We start from the raw sequence: 22,169 nt of genomic DNA, 5'->3' as shown, positions 1-22,169 counted from the left end.
TGATTATTAATTCAACTGGGATAAACCCAAGGGACATATTTGCAGTAATTCAAACCCTTGGCAGTAAATAGTTGAATGTGAACTTCAGGTCAGCGGAGAAATTAAATTTATTTTGGAGACTATCAGGCAAAAGCAGGCCAGGACTTTGGGGAGGATTTTGTGGTTATCCCACTCACCAGGCTTAGGCTAATGACTGCTGCTTTTCTACTGGAGTGAAACTTTGGGTCTTGAAAAGGGTGCTGTATTAACTAATTAATGTAGCCTCAGAGAAAGCAGCAGAGAGGTTTGGGGTTTGGACCAGGTTATATGAGTGGAAAATGGCATGGTGGACCCGCCAGGTTATAGTGAAATTGCTCCCAGGTATGTCATTTCCTTACAGTCTTTATACGACTATATTTACATTAAAAAAAATTACAGAAGTAGTACATTCATGCTTTGCAGATGCTGTAGGTTGGCTCACTCAATAACTATTCTAACCACTTTCTCCCTTGTCTTCTTTTACTATGGAGGCTGGAAAGCAACATACACAAATTCCCAGACCTCATTACAACTGGAGGTGGCCATGAAATATAGTTCTGTTTAATGAGAAGTTCCTAGAAGTCCCTGTGGTGGGCTTCCATTTCTGAATAGAAAGGCGAAGATTTGTGAGAAGTCTTTTTGCCCTTCTGCCTTCTTCCAGCATGGAGCTTAGATACAACGCCTAGAGATAGCAGCCATCTTGCTACCAAGGGAAGGAAAGCTGTAAGCTAAGAATGGTGGAGCAGAAGGGTCGAAGGAGCCTGATCCGTTAATGACATCCTTTGGCTACTGTACTGGTTCCAGTCTCCCCACTTCTGGATTTTGTGTTATGTGGGGAAAAAGCCTTTCCTACTCTACACCAGAACACTGGCTCTCAAACTTGGCTGCCCATTAGAATCACTGTGGAGAATTACTTTCCACTGTTTAAATCACCCTGTGTACTACCAATTGAGTAGGAATTTCTGGTGACGGGACCTAAGCCTCAGCAATTTTTGAAATTCTGTAGGTGGTTTCAACGTGTAGCCAAATTTGAGAACCAGTGGTATAAACCACTGTTTTTTGTTTTTGTTTTGTCATTGTTGTTATTCCCAACTGGACACTGTTGTTACAATACATGTGTTGAAATTATATGCAAACAATAGAAGCATGTATGTTCCCCCGTCTCTACTATCAGCTCTGTCTCTACTGCCATCCCTAAGAGAATCACAATTCTCAGAGTGTGCCTCTTCTTTCAAAATTTCCTTTCTGCATATACAAATGTATATTAGTTTTCTATTATAAAAGTCCTTCTAGGGGCTGTTCAAGTGGGGCCTGAGCAGTGACATTGCCTTATAGAAAAATCAGGACAATGCTGACTTCAAGTTTTTTATCTTCATAAACCATTGGAACGCAGGGAAATGTCAATATTTTCACACCCAAACTACCTCTCCCAGCCTGCTTTTTGCATTCTGAAATATCAGAAAATAGTATTTCGTTGATACAGTCTAATCTTCTACTTCAGATGTTTTAAAATTTGCATATAACTTTTTGTCTATGATTAGTTATTTAATCTAAGAGACATGGAAGACGTTGAAAATGATGTTGCTGGGCTTCAATGTAGGGCACTCCTCAAGTTTTGTGTAGCAAAATCTTCTTTGAGTTCTTGCCTCAAGTTTCAGTTATTTAAAGATTGGTTCTTTTGAAGTATCATCTTTTTTGGTTCATGTTTTTGTTTTATTTGAGGTTGAAAATCACTTTGAGATCCAGGAGAGGTTGAAACTGGCACATGATAACATTTTCAGCAGCCTTGCTACACTTCCTAGCGTATCTCAAAGCGTATATAAAAATATTCCTCTGTTGAAAAGACCCAGCTCCAGAGAGAAGATTCCTGTAGCAACAAAGTTTTAATTTTATGACTTTATAAAGAAACTTGTAAAATACATACTAATTTGGTTCTCATGGGAGGCAACGTTACATGAAAAACTCTAGAATGAGAAGCACGGGTTCAAATCCCAACTCTGCAGACAAGAAATAACAATAGTTGGGGAGGACATGGAGAAAAGGGAACCCTTGGGCACTGTTGCTGGGAATGTAAATTGGATCAGCTGTTATGGAAAACAGTATGGAGGCTCCACAAAAAATTAAAAGTAGAGATACCATATGATCCTGAAATTCCACTTCTGGATATTTATCCAAAGAAAACGAAAATACTAACTCAAAAAGATATACAAACCTCCATGTTCATTGCGGCATTATTCACAGTAGCCAAGACATGGAAGCAACTTAAGTGTCTATCGATGGATGAATGGATAAAGAAGATGTGGTGTGCTCTTGCTCTGCCCGTAAGCAGCCTGAGGTGATCTCTGAAAAGGGCTCCCTACTCACTTGACCCAGAAAACCCTACAAAATCATGCAAATCAAGAGATTCAAATCTTCATATTCATATTAAGAACACTGTGAAACTTCCCAGGCCATCAAGGGTGTGCATATCTGAAAAGCCCCCAAGTATCTGAAGGATGTCACTTGAAAGAAGCAGCATGTGCCATTCTGTCATCACAATGATGGAGTTGGTAGGCGCGCCCAGGCCAAGCAGTGGGGCTGGACATAGGGTCAATGGCCCAAAAAAAGTGCTGAATTTTTGCTGCACATGCTGAAAAATGCAGAGTAATGCTGAACTTAAGGGCTTGGATGTAGATTCTCTGGTTAGTGAGCACATCCAGGTGAACAAAGCCCCCAAGATGCGGCGCAGAACCTACAGAGCTCCTGGGAGGACTAACCCCTACGTGAGCCGGCCCTGCCACACTGAGATGGTCTTTCCTGAAAAAGAGCAGATCGTTCCTAGACCGGAAGAGGAGGTTGCAGAGAAGAAAGGGATATCCCAGAAGAAACTGAAGAAACAAAAACTTATGGCCTGGGAATACATCAAGCATAAAATAAATGCAAGTAAAAGTGAAAGCAAACAAACAAAAAGAAAGATGTGGAATATTATGAATGAAATTAAACATGATTTCACTGAAATGAAATAATGACATATTTCATTGATGAAATGAAATATTCAGCCATAAAAAAGAAGGAAATCTTGTCATTTCCGACAACAGGGATAGAACTTGAGGACATTATGTTAGGTGAAATAAGTCAGACGAAGAAAGACAAATACTGTATGATCTCACTTTTATGTGGAATCTAAACAACAACAATAAAAAAACCCTTGAGCTCATGGATACAGAGAACAGACTGGTGGTTGCCAGAGGTGGGAGGTTGGGGAGTGGGCAAAATGGATAAAGGGTGTTACAAAGCACAAACTACCAGTTATAGAACAAATAAATTCTGGGGATGTAATGTACAACCTGATGACTGTAGTTAATAATACTGTATTGTGTATCTGAAAGTTGCTAAGAGAGTAAATCTTAAAAACTCTCATCACAAGAAAAATATTTTGTAACTATACGTGGTGATGGATGTTAACCAGACTTACTGTGGTGATTATTTAGCAGTATATAAAAGTATTGAATCATTACGTTGTACACCTGAAACTAATATAAAGTTATATGTCAAGGGACTGGCCCCGTGGCCGAGTGGTTAAGTTCGTGCGCTCCGCTGCAGGCGGCCCAGTGTTTCGTTGGTTCGAATACTGGGTGCGGACATGGCACTGCTCGTCAAACCACGCTGAGGCAGCGTCCCACATGCCACAACTAGAAGGACCCACAACGAAGAATATACAACTATGTACTGGTGGGCTTTGGGGGAAAAAAAAAAGAAAATCTTTAAAAAAAAAGTTATATGTCAATTATATATCAAAACAAAAATCCCAACTCTGTTCTAATGCCTATGTGACTTGGCCTATTACTAAATCTCTATGCTTTACTTTTCTCATCTATAAAATTTGGATATTATTGTGAGGATTGAAGGACACAATAAATGTAAAACTTTTAGAAATGTATCTAGTACATATTAACTGTCCAATAAATGTTAACTGTTATGATTATCTGTGTTAATTTGGACACATAATCCTGAATATCCATGCTCAAAAGTAAATTCCCTTTTTGTGGGATTTTTTTCCCCCAGAACTTCGGTTGACATGGATCCCCCACCTCCCCTCCCACCCGTTTCTATTGAATTCCTCGCTGGGATTTCACCATTATTATCTCGTTTCCCTCTCATCTTCTCACTCTATACGTTCTTCCTGAGCTCCAGTGATCACTATATGCGGAACGGTTCCTGCATCTTAAGCTCAGTCTAAATCTTTTTCACATACGCTCCAGACTCCTTCGACTTTTCAGACAGGACTCCTTAGATGGTCTATAACATTTTATCCCCTAAACCCGTATTCCCTATTTGCAGAGAATGGCCCCTTAATTTGCACACAACTGCCCAATTTCTGGATGTAATCCATGACTCTTCCCTTTCACATCTGTCAGCCTATCAATTGTGTCTCCAATCTATCCACTTCTCTCCACTCCCTTTCTCACAGCCCTAGTGAGGCCATCGTCCTGTCTTTCAACTACTGCAGCAGCTTCCCATTCTCCAGGCTTCACTCTGTAGCTTTAGTAATATTTCTAAAATGTGAAACTGTCATGCTACCCCCTGCTTAAAACACTTCAATGACTCCCTAGTGTCCTCAGGATAAAATACAAACTCCCTAACGAAGTTTACAAGTTCTTTCATGATTTAGCCCATGCTTAGCCTTCAGCCTCATCTCTTGTCCTTCCCTTCTCTACATTCTAAGGCCCACACTTGCTGAATGAATCCAATGTGCTGTCTGTCATCTCAGGGCCTTGACGATTGCTGCTCCCTCTATTAGTTTCTTCTCCTTGCCCCACCCTTTCTCCTGCCCTACTTTGTCTAACTCCTACTGATGCTTTACATCTCAGTTCAAGTATCACTTCCTCTGAGGAAACTTCCCTGACTCCCACACTTGAGTTGTGTACCTCCTATATGCTCTTACAGGACTAATTCTTCTTCTTATTGCACTTAACCACACTATACCGTAATTAGATGCTTAGTTATCTGAAACACTGTGGGGAAATGCAGATAAAGCTTGATAAAGACAAGGTTTGTGTAATCAATATCTATTACCCTATCAGGCTTCCTCCACATCATCTGGAAATAGCATTTCTTTTCTGATACCTAATTCTCTTGGAGTTTCTGAAGAGTTTGGTAGTCTTTACATGACTTAGATCAAAGGTGAGTGTCTGGTCCAAATGGGAGTGATCATGGTACAAAGACTGTGGTAGGATAATGATAAAGCGTAATGGATGCTGGATTTAAATCTCAGCTCTTCTCCTTAATAATGTGTGAACATTTTTGTGGCTTTCATCTTTTCATCTGTAAATGTGTATAATAATACCAACCTTATGAAAGATGCATCTTGAAGAAAGACAGTGACTACTGTAAATCTAAGCAGATGGTGGTTATAGATGTAGTTTCATTGTTGGAACAATTCAACACACCTGGTATGCAGCTGTTGATCTGCATGCTTTTTTTCTCTGTACTTGTTGGTAAAGACCATCAGAAGCAGTTTGCTTTCAGTTGGCAGGGCCAGCAATATACCTTCCCTGTCCTACCTCAGGGGTATATCAACTCTCCAGCCCTATGTCATAATCTTGTTCCAATGGCACTTGATTGCCTTTCCATTCTGAATCATCCATCATTAGATTGATGATATCATGCTGATGCTATCATGTTTCCTGGTAAGCAGGAAGTACCAATTACTCTAGGTACACTGGGAAGACAGATTCATGCAGAGGATGGGAAACAAATTCAAAATACAAATAAAATAAATAAAAACAAAGATACAGGGGCTTGCCATCTTGGTAAAATTTCTAGAGGTCCAGGGTTCTGGGTCACAGTGAGATAGCTTTTTAAAAATGAAGAAAAAGTTGCTGCATCTGTCTCCTCCCCCACTCCCACACCCCACCCCACCCCAAGAAAAGAGGTACAATACCTATTGGGTCTCTGTAGGTCTTGGAGGCAACATGTTACTCATTTGGATATGCAACTCCCACTGATTTACTGAGAAACCTGAAAAACTTCCAGTTTTGAGTGAGACTCCAAACAAGAGAAGACTTTGCATCAGGTCCAGGTTGCAATGCAAACTCCTCTACCACCTGGGTTGTATAACGCAGCACATCCTATGGTACTTGAAGCGCCTGTGGCAGCTGGGGACACTGTATGGAGACTTTAGCAGGCTCTAGGTGAATCACAGCCTAGACCCTTAAGATTTGGGAGGAAAGCTTTACCATCCTCTGAAGACGACTATTCTCTGGAGCAAGTTTCTAGGCTGTAACTGGGCCTTAATAGAGACGGAATGCTTGACCATGTGTCACCAAGTTACCATTCAACCTAAGTTGCCCATCATGAATTGAATGCTGTCTGAGTCTCCAAGCCATAAAATTGGGCATTCACAATAGCATTCTGTCATTAAATGGAAGTGGTATATAAGATATCAGGCTCAAGCAAGTCTTGAAGGCACAAATAAGTTGCACAAGCAAATGGCACAGATGCCTATGGCACATGCTCCTAACACGTTGCCTCTTCCCCCTCTGAATCTGTTGCCTCTTGGGAAGTTCCCTACGACAAGTTGGCTGAGGAGGAAAAATATCAGGCCTGGTTTAAAAATGGGTCTGTACCGTATGTTGGCACTGCCCCAAAGTGGATGGTTATAGCACTGCAGTCCCACCATCAAGGGTGGCTTTGAAAGGTGGGAGAGAAGGAAAATCCTCCCAGTGGTAGTACAAGTATGGATCTATATTGACTCAGGGGTAGTGGCTAATGGTTTGTTTGGATGGTCAAGACTTGGAAGGATCATGACTGGAAAATTGGTGACAAGAAGGTCTGAGAAAGAGGTCGTGGGTAGAACTCTTTGAAAATGACCCGAGTGTTAATGTCATGTATCCCATGTGAATGCTCACCAAACAGAAATCTCATCAGAAGAGGATTTTAATAAGCAGGTGGATGAGATGACCTGTTCATGAACATCTGTTAGCTTCTTTCCTCAGCCACTCCTGTCTTAGTCCAATGAAACCAAACAAAGTGGTCCATGGAGATTATTCATGGGCTCAGCAACATGGACTTCCAGTCACCACTGCTGAATGTCCAGCCTGCCAACAGCAGAGACCAACACTGAGCATTCAACATGGCACCACTCCTTCAGAGTACCAACCAGCCGCCTGCTGGAAGGTTGGTTACAAAAGATCACTTCCATCATGGAAGGGACAGAACTTTGTTCTCAATGAAATAGACACTCTGGATACAAAATTGCCTTCCCTATTTACAGTACTTCTACTAAAACCACCATCTAGGGATTTACAGAATGTTTTATTCACATGGTATTTCACAGAGGATTGCTTCTGACTAGGGAACTCACTGCAAATGGAGTGGGACAATGGGCTCATGCTCATGGAATTCACTGGTATTGCAATGCTGCCCATCACCTTGAAGCAGCTGGCCTGATAAAGTGGTGGTATGACCTTTTGAAGACTTAGTTACAGTGCCAGCTGGATGGAAACACCTTGCAGAGCTGGGGCAATGTCTTCCAGGATATAATATATGCTCTAAATTAGTGACCAATATATGTTGGTATTTCTCCCATAGCAAGTTTTTACTAGTCCAGGAATCAAGGGGTAGAAATGGGAGTGGTTCCTCTGACTAATATGTTTAGTGATCCACTAGCGTATTTTTTGCATCCTATCTCCACCATTTTAGGCTCTGCTGGTCTAGAAGTCTTATTTCCCAAGGGAGGAATGCTTCCACCAGGGAACACCTCAATGGTACCATTAAACTGGAAGTGAAGACTGCCACCCGGCCACTTTGGGTTCCTCATGCCAATGAATCAACAGGAAAAGAAGGGGGTTACTAAACCAGCTGGGGATATTTGATCCTGACTATTAAGGGGAAATTGGATTTTCCTCAGAGAGGAGCCTTTAGAGTCCCGTGTGACCCATATGTCAGGGCCAAGTCTGCTGAATTAGACCTCTATTTAGTTAAGACTCTTAATAATTGCAAAGAATAGAATCACAAATCAAAGTCGCTTGAGAAAAACACGGAAATTATTTACAGAATTGTCTCCTGGAACTCGAGGACAAGACTGAGGTTGGCCCTGAGGAATGAAGTGGAACCAGGCTCTCAAATGCTGGCATAGCTCTCCATATGCGATTTCTGCTTCTCTCTGTCTATCAGTTTCATTCTTTGTTCTTATTGCATACTGATCCTCGCTACAGCTCAGTTATGTGGCTAGAAACATGGCTGCTAGTAGTAACAGCTTTAGCTACCCAGAGAGAGACTGATAGCTGTTTTCTGTTCTGGTTGCAAATTTCCTGGGGAAGAATTAGTTCAGCTTGGTTCAATTTTGGGAGAGGGGTCATATTGTACTAACATGGTGGCTTCCATGAAACCCTCGTGGGTAGAGGTGGTTGGTCAGGAGGTTGGGAATGGGTGGGGAAGTGATTGTGAGAGAACCTGTTCCCTGAAGAAGAAAAAGGATGCTGGGCTGACAAATTATGGGGGTCTACTAATAAGTAGTCCAAATTTTCTACCTAATAATAATAACAAAAGAAAATGAGTAAATAAATAATGACTGATAGTTATAGAGCTTACTGTGTGTTAGACACCATGTGCTAGACACAGATGTGGTGCCCAGCACAATGTAGGGTTGTTTTGAGGATTTTATGAGTGAGAGTGTGTGTGCATATATCATAGCCTATGAGGAAAGTTCACTTTCTATCCGCATTTTACAGATGAGAAAAAGGATCCTCAAGAGATTTAAGTAACTAGTCCAAGTAAATAGTTGAGCTGGAACTTGAACCCAGACTGACTTGTTTCCAACCGCTGTTCTTGTACCGTGACACCCACATCTAGCTCTCCAGGCTCGAGGCACCCAGTGTCACCACAAAGCCCAGGGGGCTGGCTGGGCCCCTGAAACCCTGCATAGGTCTTGTCAGCTGCTTTTTCTGGGCTGAGTTTTGTCCCTGGGCTCCATGTGTCTGACTCTGTGGGATCAATGGACCCTGAACCTCAGTTTTCTCGTATGGAAAAATGGGTTGCTCTAAGGATTACGGAAACCACACAGGGTAGATATTTTTTGTCTATCATGTTTGCTGCTAATCCCCTGCACTCAGAACAGTGCTGGGCACTTGACAACTGTTTGTTAAATGAATGAGTGAGACAAAGTGAGACTCACAAGGATCCTGTCTGAAGAATAATAGGATGTTTATGCCTTTGGGCTGTTAGGCTTTTGTGTGTGGGGTTTGGCAAGTGAGGGGGAGAAGTTGAGGAGATTTTTAAGAAGCTGTGTGTATGGGGAGGGAGGGAAGAAGGAGGAGAGAAAGAGAAGGAGAGAGAGGGAGGGAGGAGAGAGGAAGACTCTGCTACAGGGAAGTTGCGGAGACTGCAGAGGGAGAGGAAGAAGACAAATGGATGTTGGATTAAGATTTAGTAGTGGTTTGCAATGTAAATATCCCTTCTGTGTCCCCATGGAATCAGTGGTAAAATGTATATTACTCATTATTGTTTTAGAGACGGATTTGTCTAGTGCTGGCCTTGGGGTGGGTCCAGGGTGATGGCGTGGGGCTGAGCACACATGGGTTAGTTACATGAGCTAAGGTAAGTGGAATCTCGGGCCCAGCACCTGGCCCATGGAAGTCACTCAGTAAATGTCTACTCCCCTGGGAGCCCATGACCTTGACTGACCTTGTGAATACAACCACAGAACAGGGCTTGGCAGGCAGAGCCTTCTCAGAATGTCTACCTCCTTGCCAAGTGGGGTTTCCAAGGGCCTCTACTTGACGGCCTGACGAAGCACTGAGATGTCGAGACTTTTGCAGCGTTCCCACATGTTCTATGAGGTAGGAGCGCAGCTGACGCAAACACACTCACAAAAGAAAACACTCTTTAGCCTGGTTGGGAGACTCCTGGGTAAGAACTGATGTAATTTGTTTTCACAAAAACTATAACAGGCTTCTGAGTTAAGCATTTGCTCAGTTGGCCTTTGCCAAAGAGGATGGTTGCTCTGTGTCATTGCCTGTTGACAATGGTCATAGTCATGCATTGTACCTCAAAGGCCAAAACAGTCCAGGGTAAAATGACTACAGGAGGTAAGCTGCTCCAGAGGTCTGGAGGATCCCAGGGCTGGCCCCAGGGATGCTGCTCCAGGTGTGACAGAGTTGGTGGACAAAGGAAATGACAACCAGTCCAGGACCTCGCCCTCCCACCTGCTGTCCTTGGGCACAAATGCTCTCAGAGTTGTCATAGATATTTTAATCAGGATGTCCCTTTCAAATGAATCAGAGGAATGCAAGTTCTATATTTACTTGTTTGACCCTTCTACCAGATTGTGACGCCTAAGAGGGCAGGTCTCCAACTGGTTCATTGTCATATGCCTGTTGCTTAGCACAAAGCCAGCCACAAAGGCTGCATTTGGCGAAAGAGTGTGGCATAGGAGAATGAATGTAGCGTCCTCCTTTAAGTCCTCTATGTTCAGGCTCTTCTTTGAGTCCTTTCTTTGGCATGGGTCCCTGCTCACTGCAGGTGTCTCCTAAGAGTTTATGTCCCCACGTTTCCTTCTCATCCTGGAAACGGAAGTTCATTTTGAAGGCTGCGCTATTGTTTGTCCTGCTTGTAATCCCAAACTGAATGGGACCGATTTGTCGCATGCTTGGCTCGTCTTCACACAGCGTGTTTTTGTGATACATAACATTTCCTTTTAGACCAAGTGTGCCTGGTAGAGGGGCGAGAATCAGAGCTCTCAACACAGCCAGTGTTCCCAATTTCAGCTTTCCCACTTCCTAATGATGGAATCCAGGCAAGTTGTTGGATTTCATAGAACCTTGGTTTACTCTGTCCATAAAGTGGGTACAAGGTGAACTTGGCTGAGACTGGACCCAAAGATTTCTTGATAAGCAGAGACTGAAAAAGAACGGTCACTTAAAATTTGTAAACAGTTTTATGCCTCCTAAAAGAGGAAATGCCTAGGAAAAGCCTCCTATGGACCTTATGCAAATGTAGAGCAAAAATCTTACTCTGGAACGGGGAAGGTCTGATAGGCTATGGCTCCAAGAAACTAAAATCCTTGGCAAAGTTGTATAAAAAGTTGTCATGATATTAGGCAGAATTAATCTCTCCAAATGGTTTCTTTTGGAGCAGTGTTATTTCCTAAGTATGGATTTAGACTGCTATCTGTTTATTACTGCCTTTAGAAGATGGGTGAGTCATTTTCAACCAATCAATCATAGAGGCTCAAGAACTGAGACGTTGAAGACGTCTGGAAGACTACACCGCCCTGGTCATAAACTCCTGTTGGGAGAGAACGTGGAAAGGAACGTAACTGGGCTGGATGGGGCTCCACGTTGGTTGGGCTCTCTCACACACATGGTGTCCTTTGGTCAGAACGCTTGTTCTGAGACCATTCAGAACTTGGAAGCTTTCTCTGAAAGGGACACTTCACTTCTCTTGCCTCTGGGAACAAGATCAATCCTAAAGCAGGAAATAAGAATGCAGGAGTGGGCGTTAGATTGGAGTGTGGGGAAATAACCGCCTCCTCTATCCGGACCTCGAGGATTTGGGGAATCGAGAATATTCCCACTGTGGCGGGCAGCCTGGCCCTTGCCCCACGGCGGCAGCAGAGAGGAGTGTAGACGTCACACTGGGGCCTGGGAAATCTGAGCAAAATACTGAGTTTTAAGTTTCTCTCTGTTGAAATTCTCTTATCTTCTCTCCAAGTCTGTGTGATTCCAATGACAATACGGGGGAAGGCTCTGTAGAGCTCACGTTGGAGCAGAGCAGAGGACTTAGGGGAGGCAGATGTTCAGACCCAGGGGTCTCGCATGTGGAGCCAGGCAGCTGGCTGAGGTGGAAGGTGCAGGAGAAATGGGTAGGCCATATAAGTGCTCCCTAGGGGACCTTGGTAAAAGCCTGGGTTTCCGGAAGAGAAGTGGGATGGGGCTTAAGCTACAGTGATTGGGGCACTAAGTAGAAGCATGAGTTTACAAACTGGTGAAGTCTGACCTATTTGAATTACATCAGGATACCAGTATTTACTTCATTCAGCTGTAAAGAGCTTGCTATTACAGTCAAGTTTTAACAAATGTAGCTACTATCATTACTAGTGTACGTTGAATTGCTCGATCTCCGACACGCCTTCTTGCTCAGAGGTTCTGTGAGTCCTAGGGGTGCTGGAAGCAGCACTGCAGCCAGCCCGGCTCAAGCGTTCCTCAGTTCTCCCCACCACATCCTCCTCAGTCACTGTCCTGTTTCTGCTCAAGTGGCATGGAGTGTGGGGCAATGCTGGAATATTTCAGTACATGTAGCCAGGGCAATGTCGTAATTCATTAGGAGTCATTCTTAAGTGGAGAGAAGCTTGTGCTTCAAATAGTGGGTCACATTCTTGGAAATTACGGTTTTGAGGTCTCCCTGGTTGCGGGAGAGCCAATTTCCATTTATCTTGGGACATGCTGAGATGTTGTTTGAGCGTTTCTTAAAAGTAGAAGAGACATTTCAGGAGGAGCACAAACAAAACCTCCATTTCAAAATAGCAAAGCAATATAAATCTTCTTAAAATGTGCACGTGAGCAGATCAGGCCCTCCTATGGGACAAGGCCAAAGAGCCATGTAGCAGACTGTATTTTCCAAAGATGGTCAGAACACCATCGCTCCTCCCGCATGCTGTTCCTATGATGGCACTTTGACATTCCTCCTTCTGAGAGACGGCATCTATGTTCCATCTCCTGGCATCTGGGCAGGCTTGTGACTTCGGGGGAAGTGATGCTATGTGATGGAGCCTAGGTCACAAAAAGTGATACAATTTCTGCCTGGTTTTTGTGGGCTGCTCACTCTCGGAAGCTGTATTAGATATGTAGTGCCATGTAACAAACCACCCCAAAACTTAGCAGTTTAAAACAACACACATTTATTATCTATTTCATGGTTTTTCTGAGTGAGGAATTTGACCCTGACTTGGCTCGCTCCTTTGCTGCAGGATCTCTCATAAGGTTACAATCAATTCTTCAAGGATTGCTGGACTGAAGTCTTTGGTTCCTCATTGGCTGTTGGCCAGGATAACCCTCAATTCCTTGCCATGGGGCCTCTCCAAAGTGGCAGTTTGCTTCCTCAAAGCTGGCAAGAGAGAGAGAGAGTCTGATAATAAGACAAAAGTCACAATCTTTTGTAAGCTAATCATGGAAGAAATATCTCATCAATGTTGCCATATTTTATGGGTTAGAAGCAAGTTACTCAAGGGGACGGGATTGCACAAGGCTGCGAATACCAGGAGGTAGGGGTCATTGGGGGCCATCTTGGAGGCCTCTTACCACAGAACCTAACCACCATACTCTGAGAAAGCCCAGATGGGGAGGTCACATGCAGATGTTCCAGCATTAAACACGTGAGTGACAGAGCCTTCAAATAATTCCAGTACCCACATTGAGTAACCCCTAGCCGTTCAGACTTCCCAACTGAGGCTCCAGACATTGTGGAAAAAACTGTCCTTACTACGCCCTTTCCGAATTCCTGACCCACATAATCTTTGAGAATAATAAACTACCACTAGGTACCAACTCTAACAAGCCTCATATCTTGAAGCTTCATTGCTCACCTGGTCACCTGGTTTGATCATATGAAATACCCATTGCACAATTTTTTGTACCCAGATTGATATCACATTTCAGCCCAAAGTTTGCAGCCTGAGAATACTCAGAGTCCACGCAGGTTTGAAAAACCTTGGAACTTTCTGGTTGCCATTGGCTCACCTAAAAATAGTAGCACCCCGCTTCGGGTGACTTTCCTGTTGTGGCAGTTTGTCAGATGCCTTCAAGGGGCATAAGACAAATTGAGTTTTCCTAGGCTCGGTTCTCGGATTCAACCGAGCTTTCATGGCCAAGGGCATAATTTGAATCAGACAGGATGTTCTAAACTTTCTTATCAGTCCATTTTAAATAGGACAATCATAGTGCTTGGTCTGGCATGAACTATGCATCAGAATAATTCTGCATACTTTTTGTTTATACGTGTGTATTGAGGTGGAAAAAATTTGGAATTACTTTAACATCTGGCAGTAGAATGCCTCTATGGGAGGGAAGTGTCTTTGTTTGGAAAAAGAGTTTGGTAAAGAAGAAATAGGGGTACAAGAATGCGCCTCCTCACCCCGCACCCAGCCTCTCTGCAGGAGATAAGGAAAGGAATCTGTTTCTGACTTTGCAGACATGGTGGGGAGAGGAAAGAAGAGAGGACAGAGAAGGGAGAAGGAAGACAGAGGAACCAGAGGAGTGGGTGAGGGTGGGTGCGGTGAAAGATGGTGCCGCGTTGGGGCCAAAAGAGGAAAGCACCACAAGGGGGTGGCTAACAAGGGCTGAGGAGAGCAGGAATGCACAATGAGGATTTGTAGGTTGTCTGCTGTACAGTGAATGACAGGACTCCTTCCCTGTGACACCCACCCCCCTACTATTTTCAGCAAAATCTACTAATCTCATACATGATGTGTCTAAAATTTTTTTTCCATGAAAGGGCTAAATTTGTGCCTGGATTGATATGGTGCTGAACAAAGACTGTACTCAGAGAACATTACGTCTGAGAAATCGGGATACGTCCTGAGTATTTACAGAAATCGCAGAGAAAGCTATAGACTTCCACAGGCCACGGTAATGTGTATTTTGAGCAAATGTTGCCTTTCTCTCATGATGCAGAAAGGTCCTGGCTGACATGGGGGCCACCTGAGCATCTACACGTATCAGGCCTCACCTGGTTCCTGGCCCCTATGTCCTTCCCCAATTTTCCACCTTTTCTCTTGCCTTGGCCTATACATGTGACCCCTTGACCTGCACGTATAGGCCGAGCCCTGCTCCAGGTCCCTGGGACATTCTGGAGACGCAAGAGGCATTTAACTAGATCCACTCTGATGGTCTAGGGCTCCACATAAGTCAGCTTTGCTGCTCATACTTTCCTGACATCACACCCCTGTCTTGAGAACTGGAACCCATCTTATTCTCAGATCCTGGGGCCTTCTCTCCTTCTGCACCCTGGGGGCCTCAGGACTTGTCATTGGACTTCCGCGTTCGAGTCTATTCCTAAACCTCTTCTCTGGTATTCCACCTACTCGTGTCCTCTTAGGAGTAGGAATCTTGGGCTCTAGGCCTAGATCTGACACAAACTTGCTATTTGACTTTTGCAAAGTCACTTTTCCTCTCTGGCCCTTGGATTCCTCATCTGTAAAACATTGTGGTTAGGAAGTGATTATTAACTCAGAGGATTATTAACTCAGCAGGCTTGGACACGAGTTATGCAGGCTCCTCAGCAATGTGGCCTAGCTGGGATGGGTCCTGGGAGTCAACTGGCCCTGGCAACGGCTGTAAAGGTGTGGTGAATTCTAGCCAGGTCGAGGCAGGGCTTGTGATTGCAGGACTCCATCCAGCGTCAGGGGGCAGCCATGGAGCGGAAAGTAGAGACAGGCATAGAATCTTGGTTTTCAATACTCAGGCCATTGAACACACAAACTCAACCAGTGGCTGTGAGTTGATGAGCAGGGTCCAGCCCCCTGTGGGAGGATGCTGTCCAGGGTAGACAGGGACTCAGAACCACAACCAGAACCCAAACCAAGAGGACTTGAGTTCAGCGCAAGATTCAGTTTTCCAAGAGCAATGGAAAGAAAGCCAGGGAAACTGAGTCTGAAAATCAGGTGTGGGGACTGAATCAATATAGCTGGCAGGTTGTGACTAGGAGATCCTGGGGGTTATTTCTACCTTACCAGTTTCTTTGGATAAAAATAACAAGATTATTTTGGGGCAGCTATATCAGAAGACAGTTGAAGTTGCTTAGGTCCTGCCTTTTCTACTCAAGGTTGTCCTAGAATGGGCTAAACCTGCCTGTGGAGGTGGATGGATTGCTGACACCAGAGCTCTCCAGGCAGAAGATTCTAGGTTTCCTTGAACAGTCTCAGACATGTCAGGAAGGGTCAGGTAAGGACAACCCACAGCACCCTTCATGCTAGCAGAGTATAGGCCAGTGCACACTTAGATTGGGCCCCTCTGCATCATGTGTGTTGGCTCAGTCCTTGAGCAGAACACCACACATACTTGTGGGGTTCACACTAGTGTGTGGGAGAAAACTCACAGTGTCTGACACTTAGTAGGACTTTGACACGTGTTGGTTAAATGAATGAAAAATGAAAGTTGAATAAAGTGAACAGGAAAGACCGATGGTTTGGAGAAAGGAGAGAGTAGCAGAGATCCTGGGAAGCAGTTCTAGCCCCCTCATGTGAGCCTTACCATCAACAACTGAGTCTTAACCTTTCCCCTATAATAAGAAAAATAATTTTCAAAACACATTTTCAGATTATAGATTGCCAGAGCCAGGGAGATGTTCCTTGGCTCAGTAATCTCACCCTTGGGATTCCATCATAAGGAAATAATTAAACAAAAACAAAACCCTAAATGCACAAAAGTATTTATGACAGCATCATCTGAGGCAGCAGGAAAATGGAAACAGCCCATGTGTCCAACCATAAGGGACAGGCTGAGTAAATTTTGGTACCTCTACTCAGTGGAATATTCTGAAACCATTAAAAAGATCACTGGGAAGATTATGTGCCAAACACGGAAAACACACAATAAAAAATGTCGCATAAAAGAAGCATGCAAAGTGCCACATACCTTATTAGTGCAAATGCATTGAGCGCTCTTCCTTGTCTCAACCAATTAATTTTGTCCAAGTTCATATCGCTGTGGTTAAATTCCAAAAGGAGTGTAAAAGATATTTCAGAATATCTAATGCTCCCTTCCCTTGCTCTGATTTAAAAAAACGACACGTATTGGAATTCTGGGAAGATGGCAGGAGGTGGGCTGCATAAGTTTTTTTTTTTTTTTTTTTGAGGAAGATTAGCCCTGAGCTAACGTCTGCTGCCAATCCTCCTCTTTTTGCTGAGGAAGATTGGCACTGAGCTAACATCCGTGCCCATCTTCCTCTGCTTTATATGTGGGACGCCTGCCACAGCACGGCTTGACAAGCAGTGCCATGTTCTCACCGGGATCCGAACTGGCGGACACCCGGCCGCCAAAGCGGAAACGTGCGAACTTAACTGCTGGGGCTGCATAAGTTTTTGAATCTTCTTGAATCACCATATAAAAAACAAAGCAACTGGTTAAAACTAAAGACCTAGGGATAACACTCACAAGAAAACTAGGTGACAAAATGCACGCGCTAACAATCATCATGTGTTACAAGACGTGTGTGGGAGAGAGCAGAAGGGAAGCCACAGGGCGTCTGATGGACCCGAGAAATTATGAGGAAATGTCAGACACGATGGAAAACACGAAGGGTCAATTCCAGAGCAGGAGCTAACCCTGGCCGGTGTTTGCCCATCGCAATAGTGGAGGAGAAGAAAGGGCGTCAGGGTAAAGCCTAAAAGGACAGGTGCCCTCAAGACTCTTTGAACATGAAATTCTGAAACCAAGTAGCCTATGTGCCATTTAAGGACAGTGCCCCACATTGAGGGAAACTTCTAGGAGAGGAATAAAAGTTAAGATAGAGATAAAAAAAATAAATTAAAAAAAGAGAAGGTTCAGATAAAAGCGGGAAAGGAGAAAAGATACAGAAAATCTTAAAAAACTATTTTATTTATTTTTTTCCTTTTTCTCGCCAAAGACCCCTGGTACATAGTTGTGTATTTTTTGTTGTGGGTCCTTCTAGTTGTGGCATGTGGGACGCCACCTCAGCATGGCTTGATGAACAGTGCCATGTCCACGCCCAGGGTCTGAACAGGCAAAATCCTGGGCCTCCGAAGCGGAGCGCTCCAACGTAACCACTCTGCTCTGGGGGCGGCCCCAGAAAACTATTTTAAAAAATAAACTTTTAATTTTAGAATGCAGACTGCCACTTTTTGACACTACATGAGCACAATGGAAGAGGGAGCTCTGTGAAGTTAAAAAAGCTATTTGAACAAAAGTCAGGAAAACTAAACTCATATCAACAAAATCAACACAAAAGTATCAAGGTCAGAGTTTCTATGAGGAAAAGGAATAAGCAGCATTATAATAAACCTACAGACAATGAGAGCACACCAGAGAGTCATGCTTAAAAAGGAGATCAAAATATAGCATTCTGTTTCAAAACAAGAGATTAAAGAACAACATAAATCAGAATTTGAAAAACAAAGGAATAAGATGGCAGAACTAGAGAATTATAAATTTAAAGAATTATTTGAGAAATGAAGACTCAGTCAGGAGAAAATGCAAGGGGGAAACACAATGAATAATACCTTAAGATAAACAGAAGGAGAAATGGAAGAATTCAAAAAATAGCTTTTTTATTTGGGAATAATTTTAGATTTACAGAAAAGTTGCAAAGATAGTACAGAGAATTCTTGTATACTCTTCACCCGGCTCACCCTAATCTTAACATAACTGTAGTGCATTTGTTAAAGCTAAGAGACTAACATTGATATGACATTATGAGCAAAACTACAGACTTTATTTAGATTTCACCAGTTTTTTTCAGTAATGTCCTTTTTCTGTTCCAGCATCCAAAGTTATTTACTTTGGAAGACAATACACAGACACTTAACAACATAATATTTGCAATGCTCAGCATTAAAAAATTACCAGTTATGAGAAGAAGCAAGAACCATAAGTAGGAGAAGAAGTAGTCAATAAAAACAGATGTAGATCTTAAAGAAATAATGGAATTTGCAGAAAAGAACACTTAAAGAATCATTATAAATATGTTGAAGTATTTAAAGAGTAACATGAACATAATGAGGAAGGAAGTAATAGATACATGAAAGAATGAAATGGAAATTCCAGAGTTGACAAATACAATGGGTAAAATGAAAAATTTACTGGATGGGCTTAACAGACCGGACATTGTGAAGAGATCAGTGAACATGAAGACAGAGCAATAGAAACTATCCAAAACTGTGATACAGAGGAGACAAAAAAGACTGAAAAAATGATTAGAGCCTCTGTCCCCTATGGGACAGTAACAAGTGGTCTAATATGGGTGTAATTGGAGGCCTAAAGTAGGGCAGGGGCCAAAGAAATGAACGCAGAAAAAATGTTCATATTTAATAAAAACTGTAAATCCACAGGCACAAGAAATGCAACAAACCCCAGGCAGGAAACATATAAAGTAAACCACACCGAGATTCAGCATAACCAAATTCTTCACAGCCAGCGACAAGAAAAAATCTTAAACTCAGCCAGAGAAACTCAGAAAGAGATACATTACATATGGGGCGACAAAGACAACAGTGAGCGCAAAAACAAGCGATTGTTTCTAACCACATCGTTAAAGTACTAAAAGAAAAATCTGTCAACCTAGAATTGTGTATCCATTTAAAAATGAAGGTAAAATAAAGACTTTTTCAGACAAATAAAAGCTGAGAGTTTGGAACTATCACCTACCCTACAAAAATGTTAAAAGTAGTTCTTAAGGATAAAGAAATGCGATACCACGTGGAAACTTGGAGCTACACAAAGGCAAGCAGAGTGGAGGAAATAGTAAACATGTGAGTATTTCTACAAGAATTGTTCTTCATTTTAACATTTTATTAAAAGATAATTCACTATTTTAAAATAATAACAGGAGCCAGCCCGGTGGCGCAGCAGTTAAGTGCGCATGTTCCACCTCTTGGCGGCCCGGGGTTCGCTGGTTCGGATCCCGGGTGTGGACAAGGCACTGCTTGGCACGCCATCCTGTGGTAGGCGTCCTACGTATGAAGTAGAGGAAGATGGGCACAGATGTTAGCTCAGGGCCAGTCTCCCTCAGCAAAAAGAGGAGGATTGGCAGCAGTTAACTCAGGGCTAATCTTCCTCAAAAAAAAAAAAAGTTAAAAAAATAATAATAAAAAATAATAAGAATGTTTCATGGTGCTTATAACATAAGTAGCAGCAAACTATATGACCATGATAGTACAAAGGATGGGGTGGGGAAACAGAAGCGTATTGTTACAAGGTCTATGTTACACATGAAGTGGTATATTATTTGAAGGTAGATTGTGATAGATATGTATACACAGTGTGTAGATACAAAAATATGTGTATAGAAAACATGAAACAACCACTCAAAACAAAAGGCAAAAAAAGTACTTCCAAATAAATGTAGCCAAAAACTCCAAAAAAGTGGAGATCAAAAGGGAATATTGAAAAAGCAATTGAGTAATCCAAAAGAAGTCAGGAAAAGAGAAAAAGAAGGAAAAACAAAGAACAAATGGGACAAACAGAAAACAAAGCAAGATGATACATTTCCATCCAGACCTATACATAATTACATTAAGCATAAACGGTCCGGGACTTCAGTTAAAAACAGAGACTCAACTTTGTGCTGTCTACAAGAAATCTGCTCCAGATATAAAGGCACAGATGGGTTAAAATCAAAAGAGGAGAAAAAGATATACCTTGTAAATGTCTACCAGAAGAAAACTGGACTGACTAAATTAATATCAAACACAGTAGACTTCAGAATAAGAAATATTACCAAGGATAATGAGGGACATTTCCTAATGATAAAAGAGTCAATTCATCCAAGAAGATAGAATTCTAACTGTGTATATACCCAATAACAGAGCTTCAAAATATATGAAGAAAAAACCGACAACAGTGAAAGGAGAAATGGACAAATCCACAATTATAGTTGGAGATATCAACACTCTATTCTCAGTAGTAATAGATAGAACAGACAGATAATCAGTAAGAATAAGGAGAACCTGAACACCATCTACCAACTTGACCTAATTGACATTTATAGAAAATTAACATCCGACAACAACAGAACACATTTTTTTCAAGTGCGAGTGGAACATTCACCAAGACAAAACACATTATGGGTCATAAAATAAGTCTCAATAAATTTAAAAGTATTGAGATCATATAGAGAATGTTCTTTAAAAATGAATTAAATTAAAAATCAATAACAAAAAGATACTTGGAAAATCCACAAATATTTGGAAATTTAATGACACCCTTTCAAATAACTCACAGGTCAAAGAAGGGAAATAAAATAATTTAAATTGAATGATAATGAAAACACAACAAATCAAAATTGGTGTTATGTAGCTGAAGGAGTGCTTTCAAATTAATTTTAGCTTTAAATGCTAATATTAGAAAATAAAGCCCTTGGGGCTGGCCTCATGGCCTACCGGTTAAGTTCGTGTGCTCTGCTTTGGCAGCCCAGGGTTTGCAGGTTTGCAGGTTTGAATTCCAGGCACAGACCCACATGCTGTTCTTCAAGCCATGCTGTGGCGGGCGTCCTACATACAAGAAAGAGGAAGATTGGTACAGATGTCACCTCAGTGACAATCTTCCTCAAGCAAAAAGAGGAAGATTGGCAACAGAGGTTAGCTCAGGGCCAATCTTCCTCATCAAAAGAAAAGAAAAGAAAAGAAAACCCTAAAAATCAATGATCTCAGCTTCCACCATAAAAAATAATTGAATACAAAATAAGTAGATAGAAGGAAATAAATAAGAGCAGAAACTAATGCAATAGAATACAAATAAAATAAAAAAAATAAAATTGAACACGTCAATAAAACTGAGTTTCTTCTTTGAAAAGATCAATAAAATTGATAAACCTCTAACTAGACTAATGAAAGAGATATAAATTGCTAGCATTGAGAATGAAAGAGGAGACATCATTATAGATCATTAAGCTTAATAAGTGAATTCTATCATGTATTTAGAATGAGATAATACCAATTTTATACCAACTCATAGAAAAAATAGAGGAGGAATACTGCCTAACTCATTTTAGGTCAGCATTATTCTGATACCAAAACCAGACAAAGATACTACAAGAAAACTAAAGACCAATATTTCTCATGAACAGAGCTAAAAAAAATTCTTAAAATTCCAGCGAATTGAAGCCAATAGTATATGAAAAACATAATATGTCATGACCAAGTGGGGTTTATCCCAGGAATGGGAAGTTGACTTGACATTCGAAACAGAAAATCCATCACTATCTGAACATCAGTTAACTACTTACGCATAGTTCACTCAGTTTTGGCATAGTTTTTTCTCACATTTAAAATTTTAAGTAATCTGGAGTTTATTTGAGTGTACGGTGCCAGGTGAGAATATGACCTTTTTGGCAAAGAGTTTTCCCTAATACTATTTGTTGAATAATTTGACATTTCCTCATTAACTTTTTGATGTTTTATCATGCCCTAAGTTACTAATTTGCATATTTGCCAGTAC

The 22,169-nt window shown here is 41.9% G+C and overlaps 1 pseudogene; it reads left to right on the top strand.

Moving 5' to 3' along the window:
• The first annotated feature begins 322 nt into the window (after positions 1 to 322).
• Positions 323 to 22,169, top strand: part of LOC124252221 (60S ribosomal protein L17-like) — a 31,781-nt pseudogene continuing 9,934 nt past the window's right edge.

Source organism: Equus quagga, chromosome 14, assembly GCF_021613505.1.
Source record: "Equus quagga isolate Etosha38 chromosome 14, UCLA_HA_Equagga_1.0, whole genome shotgun sequence".
In the NCBI taxonomy this organism is placed as follows: domain Eukaryota; kingdom Metazoa; phylum Chordata; class Mammalia; order Perissodactyla; family Equidae; genus Equus; species Equus quagga.
Note: the sequence above shows the minus strand (reverse complement) of the source record. Positions and strands in the feature narration are given on the sequence as shown.